Source organism: Protopterus annectens, chromosome 7.part0, assembly GCF_019279795.1.
Source record: "Protopterus annectens isolate FY-2018-M chromosome 7.part0, PAN1.0, whole genome shotgun sequence".
NCBI lineage: Eukaryota > Metazoa > Chordata > Ceratodontiformes > Protopteridae > Protopterus > Protopterus annectens.
The window spans coordinates 1802689104-1802712123 of record NC_056739.1 but is presented as its reverse complement, the minus strand read 5'-3'; positions in this window follow the sequence as shown (position 1 = coordinate 1802712123).

The window sequence follows — 23020 nt, the reverse complement described above, 5'->3', positions numbered from 1 at the left end:
CTGAAACTGGCAGTTAAGCCAGAACCAGGATTGCCCTACCCCTTTGTAGGGTGGATAATACCCTACACACCTGCAGAGTTTCAGCCTCCTAGCTTTTTCCCTCTTGGAGAAAAACAACTTTCCAGGGTATTTTTTCTCTATGCAGAAACATGCTTGAAATGCAAAAGAAAGCTAAAAACAATAAACGGTCATACTGAAACTGGCAGTTAAGCCAGAACCAGGATTGCCCTACCCCTTTGTAGGGTGGATAATACCCTACACACCTGCAGAGTTTCAGCCTCCTAGCTTTTTCCCTCTTGGAGAAAAACAACTTTCCAGGTTATTTTTCTCTATGCAGAAACATGCTTGAAATGCAAAAAGAAAGCTAAAAACAATAAACGGTCATACTGAAACTGGCAGTTAAGCCAGAACCAGGATTGCCCTACCCCTTTGTAGGGTGGATAATACTCTACACACCTGCAGAGTTTCAGCCTCCTAGCTTTTTCCTCTTGGAGAAAAACAACTTTCCAGGGTTATTTTTTCTCTATGCAGAAACATGCTTGAAATGCAAAAAGAAAGCTAAAAACAATAAACGGTCATACTGAAACTGGCAGTTAAGCCAGAACCAGGATTGCCCTACCCTAATGTAGGGTGGATTATACCCTACACTCCTGCAGAGTTTCAGCCTCCTAGCTTTTTCCTCTTGGAGAAAAACAACTTTCCAGGGGTATTTTTTCCTCTATTCAAAAACATGATTGAAATGCATACAGAAGCAAAAATCAATAAACGGTCATACTGAAACTGGCAGTTAAGCCAGAACCAGGATTGCCCTACCCCTTTGTAGGGTGTATAATACCCTACACACCTGCAGAGTTTCAGCCTCCTAGCTTTTCCCTCTTGGAGAAAAACAACTTTCCAGGGTTATTTTTCTCTATGCAGAAACATGCTTGAAATGACTAGGGAAAGCTAAAAACAATAAACAGTCATACTGAAACTGGCACTTAAGCCAGAACCAGGATTGCCCTACCCCTTTGTAGGCTGGATAGTACCCTACACACCTGCAGAGTTTCAGCCTCTTATTGTTTTTAGCTTTTTTTGCATTTCAAGCATGTTTCTGCATAGTGAAAAAAATAACACTGGAAAGTTGTTTCTCCAAGAGGGAAAAAGCTAGGAGGGTGAAACTCTGCATGTGTGTAGGGTATTATCCACCCTACAAAGGGATAGAGCAATCCTGGTTCTGGCTTAACTGCCAGTTTCAGTATGACCGTTTATTGTTTTTAGCTTTCTTTTTGCAATTCAAGCATGTTTCTGCATAGAGAAAAAAATACCTGTGGAAAGTTGTTTTTCTCGAAGAGGGAAAAAGCTAGGAGGCTGAAACTCTGCAGGTGTGTAGGGTACTATCCACCCTACAAAGGGGTAGGGCAATCCTGGTTCTGGCTTAACTGCCAGTTTCAGTATGACCGTTTATTGTTTTTAGATTTCCCTAAGCAATTCAAGCATGTTTCTGCATAGAGAAAAAATAACCCTGGAAAGTTGTTTTTCTCCAAGAGGGAAAAAGCTAGGAGGCTGAACATCTGCAGGTGTGTAGGGTATTATCCACCCTACAAAGGGGCAAGGCAATCCTGGTTCTGCCTCAACTGCCAGTTTTAGTATTACCGTTTATTGTTTTTGGCTTTCTTTTTGCATTTCAATCATGTTTCTGCATAGAGAAAAAATACCCCTGGAAAGTTGTTTTTCTCCAAGAGGGAAAAAGCTAGGAGGCTGAAACTCTGCAGGTGTGTAGGGTATTATCCACCCTACAAAGGGGTAGGGCAATCCTGGTTCTGGCTTAACTGCCAGTTTCAGTATGACCGTTTATTGATTTTAGCTTTCCCTATGCATTTCAAGCATGTTTCTGCATAGAGAAAAAATAACTTGGAAAGTTGTTTTTCTCCAAGAGGAAAAAAGCTAGGAGGCTGAAACTCTGCAGGAGTGTAGGGTATTATCCACCCTTCATTGTGCTAGGGCAATCCTGGTTCTGGCTTAACTGCCAGTTTCAGTATGACCGTTTAATGTTTTTAGCTTTCCCTATGTATTTCAAGCATGTTTCTGCATAGAGAAAAAATAACCCTAGAAAGTTCTTTTTCTCCAAGAGAGAAAAAGCTAGGAGGCTGAAACTCTGCAGGTGTGTAGAGTATTATCCACCCTACAAAGGGGTAGGGCAATCCTGGTTCTGGCTTAACTGCCAGTTTCAGTATGACCGTTCATTGTTTTTAGCTTTTTGCATTTCAAGCATATTTCTGCATAGAGAAAAAATACCCCTGGAAAGTTGTTTTTCTCCAAGAGGGAAAAAGCTAGGAGGCTGAAACTCTTCAGGTGTGTAGGGTATTATCCACCATACAAAGGTGTAGGGCAATCCTGGTTCTGGCTTAACTGCCAGTTTCAGTATGACCGTTTATTGTTTTTAGCTTTCCCTATGCATTTCAAGCATGTTTCTGCATAGAGAAAAATAACCCTGGAATGTTGTTTTTCTCCAAGAGGAAAAAGCTAGGAGGCTGAAACTCTGCAGGTGTGTAGAGTATTATCCACCCTACAAAAAGGTAGGGCAATCCTGGTTCTGGCTTAACTGCCAGTTTCATTATGGCCGACCTGCCTGTGTGAGAAGTCATGCAGCAGGAGGCTTTACTGAATAGCTGTCGGGTATGACGGCTTCTACTAACTCTTTTTTTCTTTTCAGGTGAGGAGAATGAAATCCAAAGGAAGAATGTTTTAAAAATACAGAATCCAAACTTTGAGGAGAATTCCCGTGTTTCTATCTTTACTGAAGCTGATAGGAGCGTTATACAGCATGGAGCCGAACAGGCTGATGAACAGTGTAAGTTTACACGACCAGGGCATCTCAATTCCGGCTTAAAAGGTACTGTAAGTCCCGCGGAAAGGCCTGAATGTATTCATGAAAAAAATCCTATAAAAGTTGCAAATAATGAAAGCATGAGCCTAAATGTTGTCAAAATAGGATTGAATGACTTCCGATCACAGAATATTAATGAAAATGTTAAAAATGTTGCTTATAACACTGTAAATAAAGAACGAGAAAAAGCTCCATAGAGGCAGGAGAAGCTACATTTTCCTGCCCGCAGGGAGACACTATTTTGGGCTTAGAAACTGTCATACAACCGCCGATTTCATCAAATGTATGTAATGTTAAAAAAGTGCAAATAATGAGAATATGCCTAAAGATTCACAAAAACAAGATTAGAGAGTGTCAGATCCCATAATATGTATGCAAGAATACAAAATGTGATATTTAACAGTGATAATATAGACCCAGAAAAGAGATCCATAGAGGCGGGAGAAGCTGCATTTCCCTGCCAACCGGGAGGCACTATTTCTGGCTTGCAAACTGTCATACAACCGCGGCAGACATCCAATGCATGTAGTGTTGAACAAAGTGTTTTGTTTGGTGCAAATAATGAAAATATGCTAACAGAACTACAAAATACAAGTTTAGAAGGTGCCAGATCACACAATATGCATGCAAAAATACAAAATGTCATATTTAATAATAAAAATGCAGAACCTGAAAAAGAACCATAGAGGCAGGAGAAGCTGCTTTTTCCTGCCCACAGGGAGACACTATTTTAGGCTTGCAAACTGCCATACAACCGTGGCTGTTCACTAATGGTTCTTTTGTATTCCAGGAACAAAATAAAGCTATTTTACTTACAGAAAATGTTACAGGAGAATTACAAAAGGCAAGAAATGATGGCACAGGTAAATCTTTTCAGAATAAAGAAGATGGGCATACAAATAAAACTGTAAGTATAAATAATACTAATTTTCCTGCAATATGGGAAAATATAATAACAATGGCTAAACATGTAAGCATGACAGAAGCATTTAAACTGTTGCAAACTGTAGCTGCAATGGCAGAAAGCCCTCCAGGTTTTTAATGTTTTCTTAGATGTTATAATGAAAAGAGAACAAGATGAATTAAGAAAAACTCCAAATGTAAATATGTCACAAGGTAACGTTGAAATGACATTTTCCATAAATGAAGAAACGAATAGAAATGATGGGAATATAAATACAAATGTAATTAATGAAGTAAGTGAAGAAAGCATGCAGTGTCAAAATTCTGAAATGTCTGTATGGAACAGAATACTAGAAGCAGCAAGACAGTCAGATTTCAAAACTGCATTTTATTTATTTGATAATGCACCAACAAATGAGTTACAACCATTAGGTTTTTTCAGTAACCTTATGAACCTAGTGATGCAAGAAAACAATTCTTTGTCATTAGAAGAAAAACAACAGGTAATTAAAGAAATAATATATTCCCATCATTTCTATTAGTTTCTTCATTTATGGAAAAAGTCATTTCAACGTTACCTTGTGACATATTTACATTTGGAGTTTTTCTTAATTCATCTTGTTCTCTTTTCATTATAACATCTAAGAAAACATTAAAAAAACCTGGAGGGCTTTCTGCCATTGCAGCTACAGTTTGCAACAGTTTAAGTGCTTCTGTCATGCTTACATGTTTAGCCTTTGTTATTATATTTTCCCATATTGCAGGAAAATTAGTATTATTTATACTTACAGTTTTATTTGTATGTCCATCTTCTTTATTCTGAAAAGATTTACCTGTGCCATCATTTCTTGCCTTTTGTAATTCTCCTGTAACATTTTCTGTAAGTAAAATAGCTTTATTTTGTTCCTGGAATACAAAAGAACCATTAGTGAACAGCCACGGTTGTATGGCAGTTTGCAAGCCGAAAATAGTGTCTCCCTATGGGCAGGAAAAAGCAGCTTCTCCTGCCTCTATGGTTCTTTTTTCAGGTTCTGCATTTTTATTATTAAATATCACATTTTGTATTTTTGCATGCATATTGTGTGATCTGGCACCTTCTAAACTTGTATTTTGTAGTTCTGTTAGCATATTTTCATTATTTGCACCAAACAAAACACTTTGTTCAACACTACATGCATTGGATGTCTACCGCGGTTGTATGACAGTTTGAAAGGCAGAAATAGTGCCTCCCGGTGGGCAGGGAAATGCAGCTTCTCCCGTCTCTATGGATCTCTTTTCTGGTTCTATATTATCACTGTTAAATATCACATTTTGTATTCTTGCATACATATTATGGGATCTGACACTCTCTAATCTTGTTTTTTTGTGAATCTTTAGGCATATTCTCATTATTTGCACTTAAAAAAAACACTTTGTTTAACATTACATACATTTGATGAAATCGGCGGTTGTATGACAGTTTCTAAGCCCAAAATAGTGTCTCCCTGCGGGCAGGAAAATGTAGCTTCTCCTGCCTCTATGGAGCTTTTTTCTCGATCTTTATTTACAGTGTTATAAGCAACATTTTTAACATTTTCATTAACATTCTGTGATCGGAAGTCATTCAATCCTATTTTGACAACATTTAGGCTCATGCTTTCATTATTTGCAACTTTTATAGGATTTTTTTCATGAATACATTCAGGCCTTTCCGCGGGACTTACAGTACCTTTTACGCCGGAATTGAGATGCCCTGGTCGTGTAAACTTACACTGTTCATCAGCCTGTTCGGCTGCATGCTGTATAACGCTCCTATCAGCTTCAGTAAACATAGAAACACGGGAATTCTCCTCAAAGTTTGGATTCTGTATTTTTAAAACATTCTTCCTTTGGATTTCATTCTCCTCACCTGAAAAGAAAAAAGAGAGTTAGTAGAAGCCGTCATACCCGTCAGCTATTCAGTAAAGCCTTCCTGCTGCATGACTTCTCACACAGGCAGGTCGGCCATAATGAAACTGGCAGTTAAGCCAGAACCAGGATTGCCCTACCTTTTGTAGGGTGGATAATACTCTACACACCTGCAGAGTTTCAGCCTCCTAGCTTTTTCTCTCTTGGAGAAAAACAACATTCCAGGGTTATTTTTTCTCTATGCAGAAACATGCTTGAAATGCATAGGGAAAGCTAAAAACAATAAACGGTCATAATGAAACTGGCAGTTAAGCCAGAACCAGGATTGCCCTACCCCTTTGTAGGGTGGATAATACCCTACACACCTGAAGAGTTTCAGCCTCCTAGCTTTTTCCCTCTTGGAGAAAAACAACTTTCCAGGGGTATTTTTTCTCTATGCAGAAACATGCTTGAAATGCATAGGGAAAGCTAAAAACAATAAACGGTCATACTGAAACTGCCAGTGAAGCCAGAACCAGGATTACCCTACCCCTTTATAGGGTGGATAATACCCTACACACCTGCAGAGTTTCAGCCTCCTAGCCTTTTCCCTCTTGGAGAAAAACAACTTTCCAGGGGTATTTTTTCTCTATGCAGAAATATGCTTGAAATGCAAAAAGGAAGCTAAAAACAATAAACGGTCATACTGAAACTGGCAGTTAAGCCAGAACCAGGATTGCCCTACCCCAATGTAGGGTGGATAATAGCCTGTACTCCTGCAGAGTTTCAGCCTCCTAGCTTTTTCCCTCTTGGAGAAAAACAACTTTCCAGGGTTATTTTTCTCTATGCAAAAACATGCTTGAAATGCATAGGGAAAGCTAAAATCAATAAACGGTCATACTGAAACTGGCAGTTAAGCCAGAACCATGGTTGCCCTACCCCTTTGTAGGGTGGATAATACCCAACACACCTGCAGAGTTTCAGCCTCCTAGCTTTTTCCCTCTTGGAGAAAAACACCTTTCCACAGGTATTTTTTTCTCTATGCAGAAACATGCTTGAAATGCAAAAAGAAAGCTAAAAACAATAAACGGTCATACTGAAACTGGCAGTTAAGCCAGAGCCAGGATTGCCCTACCCCTTTGTAGGGTGGACAATACCCTACACACCTGCATAGTTTCAGCCTCCTAGCTTTTTCCCTCTTGGAGAAAAACAACTTTCCAGGGTTATTTTTCTCTATACAGAAACATGCTTGAAATGCATAGGGAAAGCTAAAAACAATAAACGGTCATACTGAAACTGGCAGTTAAGCCAGCACCAAGATTGCCCTACCCCTTTGTAGGGTGGATAATACCCTACACATCTGCAGAGTTTCAGCCTCCTAGCTTTTTCCCTCTTGGAGAAAAACAACTTTCCAGGGTTATTTTTCTCTATGCAGAAACATGCTTGAAATGCAAAAAGAAAGCAAAAACAATAAACGGTCATACTGAAACTGGCAGTTAAGCCAGAACCAGGATTGCCCTACCCCTTTGTAGGGTGGATAGTACCCTACACACCTGCAGAGTTTCAGCCTCCTAGCTTTTTCCCTCTTGGAGAAAAACAACTTTCCAGGGTTATTTTTCTCTATGCAGAAACATGCTTGAAATGCAAAAAGAAAGCTAAAAACAATAAACGGTCATACTGAAACTGGCAGTTAAGCCAGAACCAGGATTGCCCTACCCCTTTGTAGGGTGGATAATACCCTACACACCTGCAGAGTTTCAGCCTCCTAGCTTTTTCCCTCTTGGAGAAAAACAACTTTCCAGGGGTATTTTTTCTCTATGCAGAAACATGCTTGAAATGCAAAAAGAAAGCTAAAACAATAAACGGTCATACTGAAACTGGCAGTTAAGCCAGAACCAGGATTGCCCTACCCCTTTGTAGGGTGGATAATACCCTACACACCTGCAGAGTTTCAGCCTCCTAGCTTTTTCCCTCTTGGAGAAAAACAACTTTCCAGGGTTATTTTTTCTCTATGCAGAAACATGCTTGAAATGCATAGGGAGTTAAATCCACGTTTATTAATATATTCAATAAAAGGAACATTAAAGTACAGGTAAATAAAACATTACATGAGTTACATATATTGGCACCACTGTGCCCTTATTTATGTTACATTAAGGATATGAAAAAGAAAAAGAAAACAGCTACATGTAAAACAATTTATCTAACAATGAATTGTACATATCCATGTCGCGTTAACCAAAATTTTAACTTTTTAAGCATAACTGAAATGGGATACATTTGAGAAGACCTATTCTCATAACATCTGGCTGTCCAGAGAAGATAAAGACATGAAACTAATAAAAAATCTAACGTCTGAACATTTTCATTCCAATAAAGTCCATAATCTCCATATAAGATCTTGCTCATGGAAAGCGGAAACAAAGTCTGAACCCTAAAAAATCGCCTTACCTGTGCCCAGAAGGTAACTGCTCTTGGACAATGCAAAAATACATGTGCAGAGTCTTCAGGAGCAGAACAACCCAAGCGGCGACAAATCCTATCCTCTACTTGCCGAAAGGGCAGGGATGCTCGTACCGGCAATTTGTTTAACGAAGCCCTCCATAACAAATCACTCCACTGTGGAATATCTTTATATCTAACACGTCTTCGACGAAGACCATGCAATTGCATTGGAGTATACCCTGAGAAACCATCTACCCAAACAAAATTATTCATTGTTATAGAATACCAAACCGTTCGGGGTGAGGCTATAGAAAGAGTGGGGATCTGATACTTCATTACAACCAATTGAATGTCCTGTAATTCTTGGGAATCCAGACCTCTGGAACGTTTTCCATGCAACAACTTATCCCAAAAGGGGAAGTTAGCTGTATACGTCAAAGCTCCAACCAAGGAAGTTTCCTTACTCTTTAAGTGAGCCCACAAGAAATGCAGAAACTGAATCTGGAGAAATAGGATCGGATGATGTAAAGCCAATCCACCTTTTGTTGAGGGAGAATACACCACTCCTCTCCTGACTGGATTCAGTTGAGAAGCCCAAAAGAAATTAAAACATTGCTTCAACACTAACGCCATCCAGGCCATGGGAAAGAAATACACCGTGAAAACATATTGAAGCTTTGGAATAAAAAAGGTATTTAGCATAAATACCCTCTTTGCATACGTCATGGGAAAGGTCGCCCAAAACTTCATTCGGGCCAAAGCCAACTGCACCAACTGAAAACATTTTTCTCTCACAAATTGTATGGTTCCAAAAGGAACTCCCAAAACAGTGACTCCTTCTGTACTGAATGGAATCTGTTGGGTAGAGAGTAATGAAATAGGAGAAGCCGTAAAACCTGCCGATTTTGTCAAGTTAAGAGATAGACCCACAGAAGAAAACAATGGTAACAACGTGGAATAGAATTGTGCATTAAATACCTCTCTATCTTCCGCTAAATAAGTGATATCATCAGCATATGAAAAGAGTCGCGGGGTCAAAATTCCCAAACAGTTATATGAATGGGGAGGTAAACATAATGTCTTCCTAAATTGCAAAAACACTGCACTCACCACCAATGCGAGTAAAAAAGCGCTAAGCGGACATCCTTGTCTAATTCCACAACGCAACCGTACCTCCTTACCAACCCATCCATTAATCACCGGCGTTACGGCAGAATAAGCATGTAAAGTACGAAGACATTTACAAAAACTTTCACCAAAACCATACGCAGCAATAATCGCATTTAAAGCAGAATGAGACACGTTGTCGAAAGCCTTTGCAATATCAGCGGTAACCACCAAAGAGGGGGGGTGAACAGCCACAGATGAAACTATTTGTTTAACTGTATGCAAAATCTCTGCCATTGATCGGCCTGGAACACCATACACACCAGATTCCAAAATTTGAGGTAAAATCGTCCTTAACCGCAATTGTAATACCTTTGTAAATAGCTTGTAGTCAGTATTACAAAGCGCTATAGGACGCCAATTAGACAAGGAGGCACGATCCCCCTTTTTCCAAATGAAATGAATCGCAGTTGACAATGGCACACCATCCACAAATCCATTCATCAACCAATCATTAAACAATGTTACCAAACATTTAAGGCAATCTGGGGGCAACAGGGTATAAAAAGCATATGGGATACCATCTGGGCCCGGAGCTGTATCTTTTTTAGCTAGCTGATGTAAAGCCTCCTGTACTTCTTCCAACTGAATCGCCCCCTCCATTTTCGCCTTTAAAGGTGCTGGCATCGGAAACTTTCCCCAATTTTGTAAAAAAGGTCCCTTATCGATATATTGTTCCTTCAAATATTTATTAGCTATGCCTAACATCCCCCTCTGATTATTGCATAACCGACCCTGGGAATCTCTCAAGCAGCGCATTAAACTGATCTTGTTCCCCAACTTCCTAGTCAAAAAGGGAAGACAATGGTCCGCTTTTCCTTGAGTCGATCTAGCTAATCTTTGCAATTGGGAATGAACCCTAGACAACGCCAAAGTATACAGTTCCTTTAAATACAACAAAACATCAGAGACATTTGACCTAGACACAGCAACATAATTGTCATATGCATCATTTGTCCGTTGTTTCAGACATATATGATATCTATGAGACATCCATTCATACCGATCTTTCACCTTGGTTTTCATATCCACCCACCAGTCTTGTGTGGTAGAATAAAGAGAGCGCAATGTACAATGATCCTGCCACAATTCGTCCAATATGCACTTCCATATGTCTAATTTCAGCATGGCTGGAGCCATGCGAAAATGCCCACGTCCTGCAGATACTCTTAAAGTACTTCCAAAAGTATAAGTTAATGCGGTATGATCTGTAAAACATATCAACTCGGAAGTCATAGATTTACAAATTAAAGATGGAGAATGCCAACAATAGTCTATGGAAGTGCGATGATCTCCCCGATGATAAGTGTACGCTGGAGACGGGGCTAACTTTAACGAGGCATCTGCCATTATCTTCCAGCACACCCGAACATCTCGTTCCTGACTCTTCGGGCCTGTCAACAAATGGGAGTTAAAGTCCCCCACCACTATGACTGGAAAAGAAGTCATGACAAACGGTGAAAGCATGCGAAACATACGACATCTGTCCTCAATGTCCAATAAGCCATAAATAACTATCACCCTAAAAAACTGCTGTTGTACTTTGACATCTATGAGTAATAAACGGCCTGGTATAATGTGGGCAACATCCCGTATTTGTACTTCCGAAGAGTCGTATAATATCAAAATACCTGAGTGTACATCCAGTCCTTTGGACCAAACATGGTGTTTCCCCCAAGCAGTAGAAATTTGTAATACATGATCATCTGTCAATAATCCAGTATCTAGCAGACACAGCATGGAAAAATTTAAAGTCATAATCCAATTTAAAACCAAGGCTCGTTTTCGCAAAGAACATACTGAATTGACATTGCAAGACGTCAACAAAAATTCAGCCATGATCATTAGTATGTGCTGCTTTCCCCACCTTCTTTTTGCCTATGAAGCTAGCTTTACGGGAAGGCTTTGACCTACCTGTACGAGGTTTCTTTCTTCCCAACTACCTTCCATGATGGCCCTGCATTAACATTCGGGTCATCAATATCATCTGAACCATCCTCTATGTCATCAGATACAGTCAAAAGTGCCGCCTCTGCTTCATCAGGAAGGGGAGTGACTTGTTGCTGGACATCCTGTAAAAGAGATTCGCCCTCCTGCAAATTATCCTCATTGGAAGCATCAGAGAATAACAAGGGAGAGTCCTCCTGCTGTAAAGGGAGTAATTTCTCCTCCCGCGGGGGCAACGGCTCCTGGACCGAGGAAGGTGTGGGTTTTTCTGCCGTTGAAACTTTCTGCTGTGTAATTGGTGGAAAGTCCGCTGAAACAGTCTCTGCTTCCTTTTGGGGAGCACAAGTTTCAAATGACTGTGCATCCTGTGCTATATCCGAGATTGTACTGCATTCCTCTGGAACCACTGGAGACATGAAGGCATCACAAGCTGATGTAGCATGCCGGCCAGAGCACAACATACAAAAAACCTTGCAGTCCCGAGCGAAATGATCTCTTTGTCCACATCTAGAACACTTTTTTGCGGGACAGTCGGACACCACATGCGTGAAGTCACCACAGAAATAGCAAGTACGGGGCTGTCCTGCATAACGTAGGACACCCCGATGCCCCATCACAAAGCAAACACCCGGGATGTGGGTAGGTCCGTATCTGTCAGCTTAAAATCAACAGTCGCCGTCCATCCGCAGTCCCACGCTCCACCGGCAGCTTCATCACAAGACTTCTCCAAGGACAGCACAGTATCGACATGTCTCAGTAGATACTGTTTGATCTGCTCAGGGTCCAGTTGTATCGTTCGGAAGTGTATTGATACCTTCCTCCGAAATTGCACATTGACTTTGAGCAATCGATACTTCGCCACAGATGGAATGTCCCCCTTCGCCAAGAAACTGGCCTGAAAGCGAAGCGCCATTACCTGTGTTTCGAAAAATATTTCACCCACCGACTCCCGACCCCAATGTAACAGGGCACAGATGGTGGGAAGTGGGAATCCCAACGGCTTTAGTAGATCATGCCAGATGTCCGCCCTACTTGTGGGCGCTCCCGTCGCCGTTTGAACCGTGACAGAAGGCTTGTGTACAAAGCGAAACCGCTGCGGTGGAATGACATCCTGGATCATTGCGGCTGTGGCCCTAGCATAGGAAAGGCTCTCTCCTTCCTGATCCTCAACAGTATTCATACGGAAGGAGGCATCCCCTTCCTGTACTGCAGATCGCGATCCTGAAAACCTCCGTTGTTTCGACAATCGTCTCCTATTAACGTCCGTCAAATATTCTCCATCTCCTCCCCATTTTAATGAGGCATCTCATCCCCCGTCTGCCATAATCGAAGAGAGAGTCTCACGATCTCGCAGGAGTTCCTTGCTCAAGGGCAAGACAGCCTCTGGAGAGTGAACTGGCAAACCATGCGCCAATACTGTTGATCGTTGGTTGGTAACAGAATGAAATTGTGCTCCACCTAGTCCCTGACGTGAGTGTCGAGCATCTAAGACATCATTGGAATCATCAGAAATACTCCAATCAGAATAAGCTGCCTGCCCCATCCTCCTCTCTGAGGAAGCACCTCCTGAAAACTTATCTTGCGTCCCATCTTGCACCCGTATCCGAGGGACAGAAGAAGAATCTGCAAGCCCCTCTGCTTGCCTAAAACTCTCCTCATTCAATTTTGTAGAAGCATGCCCCAAAGCATGAGTAGCAGACTCCAATAGGACTCCAGAAAAAGTACCAATATGATCCCTCAGTGGTGCACCCTCCATCGGTAGCAATGTTCCCTTTTCTGTCAGCAGGGATGTAGCTTTATCTGTATCTGCCCCTTCTGTACATAATCCTTGCAAGTGTTGTCCCTGTGAATCCTTTAATACATGCCTGTCCAGCCTTGCTGACCTTGCATTAAGTGAACATTCTTGCCCTGATCCCTTAGTTGCACTCGTGGCATGACTTTGAATTTCTAGGCCAACTACAGGCCTATCCGACGTCGCACTGAAGCCCTGAGCACTACTGAAGTCTCCCTGGTTCATCCGCAAATCAACAGCTCCAATCTCAGTCCGTTTAATCTCCTTAGCGGCTATCTGCCGCAGTTGCGCCCTTTCCTCCGTGTCTCCAGTGATCTGGGTATGTTGAAGCACCTCTCGTGGAGTCGCTAACTTTGTAGAGGCATCCAGATGTAGAAAAGGACTTCTCCGACCTTCATTTGTTAAAGCAGACCCTTCAGACACATTACTGCTGTTAAACCGCAAAAAGGCATCTTTTTTTCGTTCTGCATTTACCGCTGAATTACGCTCAGCTGTACTGTCATTTTCGGCAATTGGGGGTTTCCCAGATATCGCACATTGCTGATTTTGACCGTTGGAAGGCAAAACAGGAGCTCCATAACTGCTGCGTGATAGCCCTAAGAAGGGCTGTTGTAAATCCAGCTCGGTGGGACTCGCCAATTCCATCTCCTCGGCCCAGCTTAATAAAGATGATATTTGAAGATTACGATCTTGCCTAGAAAGCCCAGTAAGGGCTGTATTTGATGCACCTTCTTCTTGTAAATTAATCTCCATCAACGCAGACGTCGAAATTGTACTAAATCCTTGTGATTCTTCAACATTAACAGCTGCAGAAGCAGCATGATCGCTTCCAACACCCTCCATCATAGGGAAAGCTAAAAACAATAAACGGTCATACTGAAACTGGCAGTTAAGCCAGAACCAGGATTGCCCTACCCTTTGTAGGGTGGATAATACTCTACACACCTGCAGAGTTTCAGCCTCCTAGCTTTTTCCCTCTTGGAGAAAAACAACTTTCCAGGGTTATTTTTTCTCTATGCAGAAACATGCTTGAAATGCATAGGGAAAGCTAAAAACAATAAACGGTCATACTGAAACTGGCAGTTAAGCCAGAACCAGGATTGCCCTACCCCTTTGTAGGGTGGATAATACCCTACACACCTGCAGAGTTTCAGCCTCCTAGCTTTTTCCCTCTTGGAGAAAAACAACTTTCCAGGGTTATTTTTTCTCTATGCAGAAACATGCTTGAAATGCATAGGGAAAGCTAAAAACAATAAACGGTCATACTGAAACTGGCAGTTAAGCCAGAACCAGGATTTCCCTACCCCTTTGTAGGGTGGATAATACCCAACACACCTGCAGAGTTTCAGCCTCCTAGCTTTTTCCCTCATGGAGAAAAACAACTTTCCACAGGTATTTTTTTCTCTATGCAGAAACATGCTTGAAATGCAAAAAGAAAGCTAAAAACAATAAACGGTCATACTGAAACTGGCAGTTAAGCCAGAGCCAGGATTGCCCTACCCCTTGTTAGGGTGGACAATACCCTACACACCTGCATAGTTTCAGCCTCCTAGCTTTTTCCCCTCTTGGAGAAAAACAACTTTCCAGGGTTATTTTTTCTCTATACAGAAACATGCTTGAAATGCATAGGGAAAGCTAAAAACAATAAACGGTCATACTGAAACTGGCAGTTAAGCCAGAACCAGGATTGCCCTACCCCTTTGTAGGGTGGATAATACCCTACACACCTGCAGAGTTTCAGCCTCCTAGCTTTTTCCCTCTTGGAGAAAAACAACTTTCCAGGGGTATATTTTCTCTATACAGAAATATGCTTGAATTGCAAAAAGAAAGCTAAAAACAATAAACGGTCATACTGAAACTGGCAGTTAAGCCAGAACCAGGATTGCCCTACCCCTTTGTAGGGTGGATAATACCCTACACACCTGCAGAGTTTCAGCCTCCTAGCTTTTTCCCTCTTGGAGAAAAACAACTTCCCAGGGGTATTTTTTCTCTATGCAGAAACATGCTTGAAATGCAAAAAGAAAGCTAAAAACAATAAACGGTCATACTGAAACTGCCAGTGAAGCCAGAACCAGGATTGCCCTACCCCTTTGTAGGGTGGATAGTACCCTACACACCTGCAGAGTTTCAGCCTCCTAGCTTTTTCCCTCTTGGAGAAAAATAACTTTCCACAGGCATTTTTTTCTCTATGCAGAAACATGCTTGAATTGCAAAAAGAAAGCTAAAAACAATAAACGGTCATACTGAAACTGGCAGTTAAGCCAGAACCAGGATTGCCCTACCGCTTTGTAGGGTGGATAATACACTACACACCTGCAGAGTTTCAGCCTCCTAGCTGTTTCTATGTTGGAGAAAAACAACTTTCTAGGGTTATTTTTTCTCTATGCAGAAAAATGCTTGAAATGCATAGGGAAAGCTAAAAACAATAAACGGTCATATTGAAACTGGCAGTTAAGGCAGAACCAGGATTGCCCTACCCCAATGTAGGGTGGATTATACCTTACACTTCTGCAGAGTTTCAGCCTCCTAGCTTTTTCCCTCTTGGAGAAAAACAACTTTCCAGGGTTATTTTTTCTCTATGCAGGAACATGCTTGAAATGCATAGGGAAAGCAAAAATCAATAAACGGTCATACTGAAACTGGCAGTTAAGCCAGAACCAGGATTGCCCTACCCCTTTGTAGGGTGTATAATACCCTACACACCTGCAGAGTTTCAGCCTCCTAGCTTTTTCCCTCTTGGAGAAAAACAACTTTCCAGGGTTAATTTTTCTCTATGCAGAAACATGCTTGAAATGACTAGGGAAAGCTAAAAACAATAAACAGTCATACTGAAACTGGCACTTAAGCCAGAACCAGGATTGCCCTACCCCTTTGTAGGCTGGATAGTACCCTACACACCTGCAGAGTTTCAGCCTCTTATTGTTTTTAGCTTTCTTTTTGCATTTCAAGCATGTTTCTGCATAGAGAAAAAAATAACACTGGCAAGTTGTTTTTCTCCAAGAGGGAAAAAGCTAGGAGGGTGAAACTCTGCATGTGTGTAGGGTATTATCCACCCTACAAAGGGATAGAGCAATCCTGGTTCTGGCTTAACTGCCAGTTTCAGTATGACCGTTTATTGTTTTTAGCTTTCTTTTTGCAATTCAAGCATGTTTCTGCATAGAGAAAAAAATACCTGTGGAAAGTTGTTTTTCTCGAAGAGGGAAAAAGCTAGGAGGCTGAAACTCTGCAGGTGTGTAGGGTACTATCCACCCTACAAAGGGGTAGGGCAATCCTGGTTCTGGCTTAACTGCCAGTTTCAGTATGACCGTTTATTGTTTTTAGATTTCCCTAAGCAATTCAAGCATGTTTCTGCATAGAGAAAAAATAACTTGGAAAGTTGTTTTTCTCCAAGAGGAAAAAAGCTAGGAGGCTGAAACTCTGCAGGAGTGTAGGGTATTATCCACCCTTCATTGTGCTAGGGCAATCCTGGTTCTGGCTTAACTGCCAGTTTCAGTATGACCGTTTATTGTTTTTAGCTTTCTTTTTGCATTTCAAGCATGTTTCTGCATAGAGCAAAAATAACCCTAGAAAGTTGTTTTCTCCAAGAGGAGGCTGAAACTCTGCAGGTGTGTAGAGTATTATCCACCCTACAAAGGGTAGGGCAATCCTGGTTCTGGCTTAACTGCCAGTTTCAGTATGACCGTTCATTGTTTTTAGCTTTCTTTGCATTTCAAGCATATTTCTGCATAGAAAAATACCCCTGGAAAGTTGTTTTTCTCCAAGAGGAAAAAGCTAGGAGGCTGAAACTCTTCAGGTGTGTAGGGTATTATCCACCATACAAAGGTGTAGGGCAATCCTGGTTCTGGCTTAACTGCCAGTTTCAGTATGACCGTTTATGTTTTTAGCTTTCCCTATGCATTTCAAGCATGTTTCTGCATAGAGAAAAATAACCCTGGAATGTTGTTTTTCTCCAAGAGGGAAAAAGCTAGGAGGCTGAAACTCTGCAGGTGTGTAGAGTATTATCCACCCTACAAAAGGTAGGGCAATCCTGGTTCTGGCTTAACTGCCAGTTTCATTATGGCCGACCTGCCTGTGTGAGAAGTCATGCAGCAGGAGGCTTTACTGAATAGCTGTCGGGTATGACGGCTTCTACTAACTCTCTTTTTTTCTTTTCAGGTGAGGAGAATGAAATCCAAAGGAAGAATGTTTTAAAAATACAGAATCCAAACTTTGAGGAGAATTCCCGTGTTTCTATCTTTACTGAAGCTGATAGGAGCGTTATACAGCATGGAGCCGAACAGGCTGATGAACAGTGTAAGTTTACACGACCAGGGCATCTCAATTCCGGCTTAAAAGGTACTGTAAGTCCCGCGGAAAGGCCTGAATGTATTCATGAAAAAAATCCTATAAAAGTTGCAAATAATGAAAGCATGAGCCTAAATGTTGTCAAAATAGGATTGAATGACTTCCGATCACAGAATATTAATGAAAATGTTAAAAATGTTGCTTATAACACTGTAAATAAAGAACGAGAAAAAAGCTCCATAGAGGCAGGAGAAGCTACATTTTCCTCCCGCAGGGAGACACTATTTTGGGCTTAGAAACTGTCATACAACCGCCGATTTCATCAAATGTATGTAATGTTAAAAAAAAGTGCAAATAATGAGAATATGCCTAAAGATTCACAAAAAACAAGATTAGAGAGTGTCAGATCCCATAATATGTATGCAAGAATACAAAATGTGATATTTAACAGTGATAATATAGACCCAGAAAAGAGATCCATAGAGGCGGGAGAAGCTGCATTTCCCTGCCAACCGGGAGGCACTATTTCTGGCTTGCAAACTGTCATACAACCGCGGCAGACATCCAATGCATGTAGTGTTGAACAAAGTGTTTTGTTTGGTGCAAATAATGAAAATATGCTAACAGAACTACAAAATACAAGTTTAGAAGGTGCCAGATCACACAATATGCATGCAAAAATACAAAATGTCATATTTAATAATAAAAATGCAGAACCTGAAAAAGAACCATAGAGGCAGGAGAAGCTGCTTTTTCCTGCCCACAGGGAGACACTATTTTAGGCTTGCAAACTGCCATACAACCGCGACTGTTCACTAATGGTTCTTTTGTATTCCAGGAACAAAATAAAGCTATTTTACTTACAGAAAATGTTACAGGAGAATTACAAAAGGCAAGAAATGATGGCACAGGTAAATCTTTTCAGAATAAAGAAGATGGGCATACAAATAAAACTGTAAGTATAAATAATACTAATTTTCCTGCAATATGGGAAAATATAATAACAATGGCTAAACATGTAAGCATGACAGAAGCATTTAAACTGTTGCAAACTGTAGCTGCAATGGCAGAAAGCCCTCCAGGTTTTTAATGTTTTCTTAGATGTTATAATGAAAAGAGAACAAGATGAATTAAGAAAAACTCCAAATGTAAATATGTCACAAGGTAACGTTGAAATGACATTTTCCATAAATGAAGAAACGAATAGAAATGATGGGAATATAAATACAAATGTAATTAATGAAGTAAGTGAAGAAAGCATGCAGTGTCAAAATTCTGAAATGTCTGTATGGAACAGAATACTAGAAGCAGCAAGACAGTCAGATTTCAAAACTGCATTTTATTTATTTGATAATGCACCAACAAATGAGTTACAACCATTAGGTTTTTCAGTAACCTTATGAACCTAGTGATGCAAGAAAACAATTCTTTGTCATTAGAAGAAAAACAACAGGTAATTAAAGAAATAATATATTCCCATCATTTCTATTAGTTTCTTCATTTATGGAAAAAGTCATTTCAACGTTACCTTGTGACATATTTACATTTGGAGTTTTTCTTAATTCATCTTGTTCTCTTTTCATTATAACATCTAAGAAAACATTAAAAAACCTGGAGGGCTTTCTGCCATTGCAGCTACAGTTTGCAACAGTTTAAGTGCTTCTGTCATGCTTACATGTTTAGCCTTTGTTATTATATTTTCCCATATTGCAGGAAAATTAGTATTATTTATACTTACAGTTTTATTTGTATGTCCATCTTCTTTATTCTGAAAAGATTTACCTGTGCCATCATTTCTTGCCTTTTGTAATTCTCCTGTAACATTTTCTGTAAGTAAAATAGCTTTATTTTGTTCCTGGAATACAAAAGAACCATTAGTGAACAGCCGCGGTTGTATGGCAGTTTGCAAGCCGAAAATAGTGTCTCCCTATGGGCAGGAAAATCAGCTTCTCCTGCCTCTATGGTTCTTTTTTCAGGTTCTGCATTTTTATTATTAAATATCACATTTTGTATTTTTGCATGCATATTGTGTGATCTGGCACCTTCTAAACTTGTATTTTGTAGTTCTGTTAGCATATTTTCATTATTTGCACCAAACAAAACACTTTGTTCAACACTACATGCATTGGATGTCTACCGCGGTTGTATGACAGTTTGCAAGCCAGAAATAGTGCCTCCCGGTGGGCAGGGAAATGCAGCTTCTCCCGTCTCTATGGATCTCTTTTCTGGTTCTATATTATCACTGTTAAATATCACATTTTGTATTCTTGCATACATATTATGGGATCTGACACTCTCTAATCTTGTTTTTTGTGAATCTTTAGGCATATTCTCATTATTTGCACTTAAAAAAACACTTTGTTTAACATTACATACATTTGATGAAATCGGCGGTTGTATGACAGTTTCTAAGCCCAAAATAGTGTCTCCCTGCGGGCAGGAAAATGTAGCTTCTCCTGCCTCTATGGAGCTTTTTCTCGATCTTTATTTACAGTGTTATAAGCAACATTTTTAACATTTTCATTAACATTCTGTGATCGGAAGTCATTCAATCCTATTTTGACAACATTTAGGCTCATGCTTTCATTATTTGCAACTTTTATAGGATTTTTTTCATGAATACATTCAGGCCTTTCCGCGGGACTTACAGTACCTTTTACGCCGGAATTGAGATGCCCTGGTCGTGTAAACTTACACTGTTCATCAGCCTGTTCGGCTGCATGCTGTATAACGCTCCTATCAGCTTCAGTAAACATAGAAACACGGGAATTCTCCTCAAAGTTTGGATTCTGTATTTTTAAAACATTCTTCCTTTGGATTTCATTCTCCTCACCTGAAAAGAAAAAAAGAGAGTTAGTAGAAGCCGTCATACCCGTCAGCTATTCAGTAAAGCCTTCCTGCTGCATGACTTCTCACACAGGCAGGTCGGCCATAATGAAACTGGCAGTTAAGCCAGAACCAGGATTGCCCTACCTTTTTGTAGGGTGGATAATACTCTACACACCTGCAGAGTTTCAGCCTCCTAGCTTTTTCTCTCTTGGAGAAAAACAACATTCCAGGGTTATTTTTTCTCTATGCAGAAACATGCTTGAAATGCATAGGGAAAGCTAAAAACAATAAACGGTCATAATGAAACTGGCAGTTAAGCCAGAACCAGGATTGCCCTACCCCTTTGTAGGGTGGATAATACTCTACACACCTGCAGAGTTTCAGCCTCCTAGCTTTTTCCCTCTTGGAGAAAAACAACTTTCCAGGGGTATTTTTTCTCTATGCAAAAACATGCTTGAAATGCATAGGGAAAGCTAAAAACAATAAACGGTCATACTGAAACTGCCAGTGAAGCCAGAACCAGGATTACCCTACCCCTTTATAGGGTGGATAATACCCTACACACCTGCAGAGTTTCAGCCTCCTAGCCTTTTCCCTCTTGGAGAAAAACAACTTTCCAGGGGTATTTTTTCTCTATGCAGAAATATGCTTGAAATGCAAAAAGGAAGCTAAAAACAATAAACGGTCATACTGAAACTGTCAGTTAAGCCAGAACCAGGATTGCCCTACCCCAATGTAGGGTGGATAATAGCCTGTACTCCTGCAGAGTTTCAGCCTCCTAGCTTTTTCCCTCTTGGAGAAAAACAACTTTCCAGGGTTATTTTTTCTCTATGCAAAAACATGCTTGAAATGCATAGGGAAAGCTAAAATCAATAAACGGTCATACTGAAACTGGCAGTTAAGCCAGAACCATGGTTGCCCTACCCCTTTGTAGGGTGGATAATACCCAACACACCTGCAGAGTTTCAGCCTCCTAGCTTTTTCCCTCTTGGAGAAAAACACCTTTCCACAGGTATTTTTTTCTCTATGCAGAAACATGCTTGAAATGCAAAAGAAAGCTAAAAACAATAAACGGTCATACTGAAACTGGCAGTTAAGCCAGAGCCAGGATTGCCCTACCCCTTGTTACGGTGGACAATACCCTACACACCTGCATAGTTTCAGCCTCCTAGCTTTTTCCCTCTTGGAGAAAAACAACTTTCCAGGGTTATTTTTTCTCTATACAGAAACATGCTTGAAATGCATAGGGAGTGTAATCCGTTTTTATTAAAATTCAAACACAAGAACAAGAAATTCAATTACATATCAAACAAGGGTTTAGTTAAGCAATAAAAAGCATAAAAATAAATAATCTCTTTCAATTTTATACAATATTATGTATATTATTGTGAAAAGGCGCAATCCTTACTTTTTAATGGAATGGGTAAGTTATAAAATAGCAAAGAAAACCAATATAGTTAACAAATTCAATGTAAGGAAAGAAAAAGGTGAGAAATGTACATTCATAAGAGCTTTATACCCAAGTTCTAAATTATAAATTAAGGAACAAACATATGCGAATAATTGTGTTGATGTAACCATACCTTCAATTTCTTCATCATTATGGTTATAGGATATAGGCCTTTTGTCCTATTTTCGTGACACCTAGCATTCCATAGAAGATACATAGAGGAGAGGAGGAAAAAATCAGCTGTCTCTACACCCGCAGTCCAATAACAGCCATAGTCCCCATATAAAATTTTATTCATCGTCAAAGGGAATAATAGTGGAACCTGGAAGTGCAGGCTTATTTGTTCCCAGAAAAGTGTCGCTCTAGGGCATGTCATAAAGACATGCATGGAGTCCTCTGGGACCGTACATCCAGGTCTAGGACAAACTGCATCCTCAACTGCTCGAAATGGCAAAGAAGCCCTGACTGGCAGTTTATCTAATGATGCCCTCCAAATTAGATCAGCCCACTGCGGGATCCCCTTGTATCGTGTTCGACGTCGACACAAACCATGTATCTGAAACATGGAGTATCCTGCATAACCATTAACCCGAATATGTGTATCTAAAGTGTGTGCAAACCACTCCCTATGAGATAAGATAATGGGAAGGGTGGAAATGCGAAAGCGCATTGCCATAATCCGTATATCTTGTAATTCCACACTTTCAATCCCCCTCATTCTCTTCCCTTGCATCATTTTATCCCAAAACAAAAAGTTTGCTGCATAAGTCAGAGCCCCCACAATGGAATCGGCCCTTTTCGTCAAGTGCGTCCATATAAAATGTAAATGTAAAATATGCAAGAATAGAATGGGATGATGAAGTCCAACTCCCCCCCGGTGCATGGGGGAATAGACAATCCCTCTCCGTACTGGGTTAATTTTCGCACACCAGAAAAAATTAAAGCAATGTTTTAAAGTGTTTGTCATCCATTTTAATGGGAAAAAATACACCATAAAGATGTGTATGAGTCTCCCAAGAAAAAATACATTCAAAAGATATGCTCGCTTAAAATATGTCAGTGAGAAAGTAGCCCAATATTGCATTTGAGCCACAGCTTTCTGCAGCGAAAGCTGGCACCGTTCCTCTACAAAAGTGGAGGTGCCAAAAGGGACTCCCAAAATGGTGACCCCCACCGAATTAAATCGTACATCTGAAACAAGCAAAGTAGGCTGAACAATTTTACTAAAACCTTCCGATTTTGTCATATTGAGAGAGAGCCCTACCTCATTAAGCAGGGGCACTAGCGTGTTTTGAAACTGCTGTTGATATGTATCAAAGTCTTCAGCTATATAGACTATATCATCAGCATATGAGAAAATCCTGGGAGTTGCTACCCCCATGCAGTTAAAAGAGTGTGGGGGCATGAGCAGCCGTCTACGAAATTGAAAGAGGGCAGCCCCAAAATAAAACACTAACCCATCCTGACG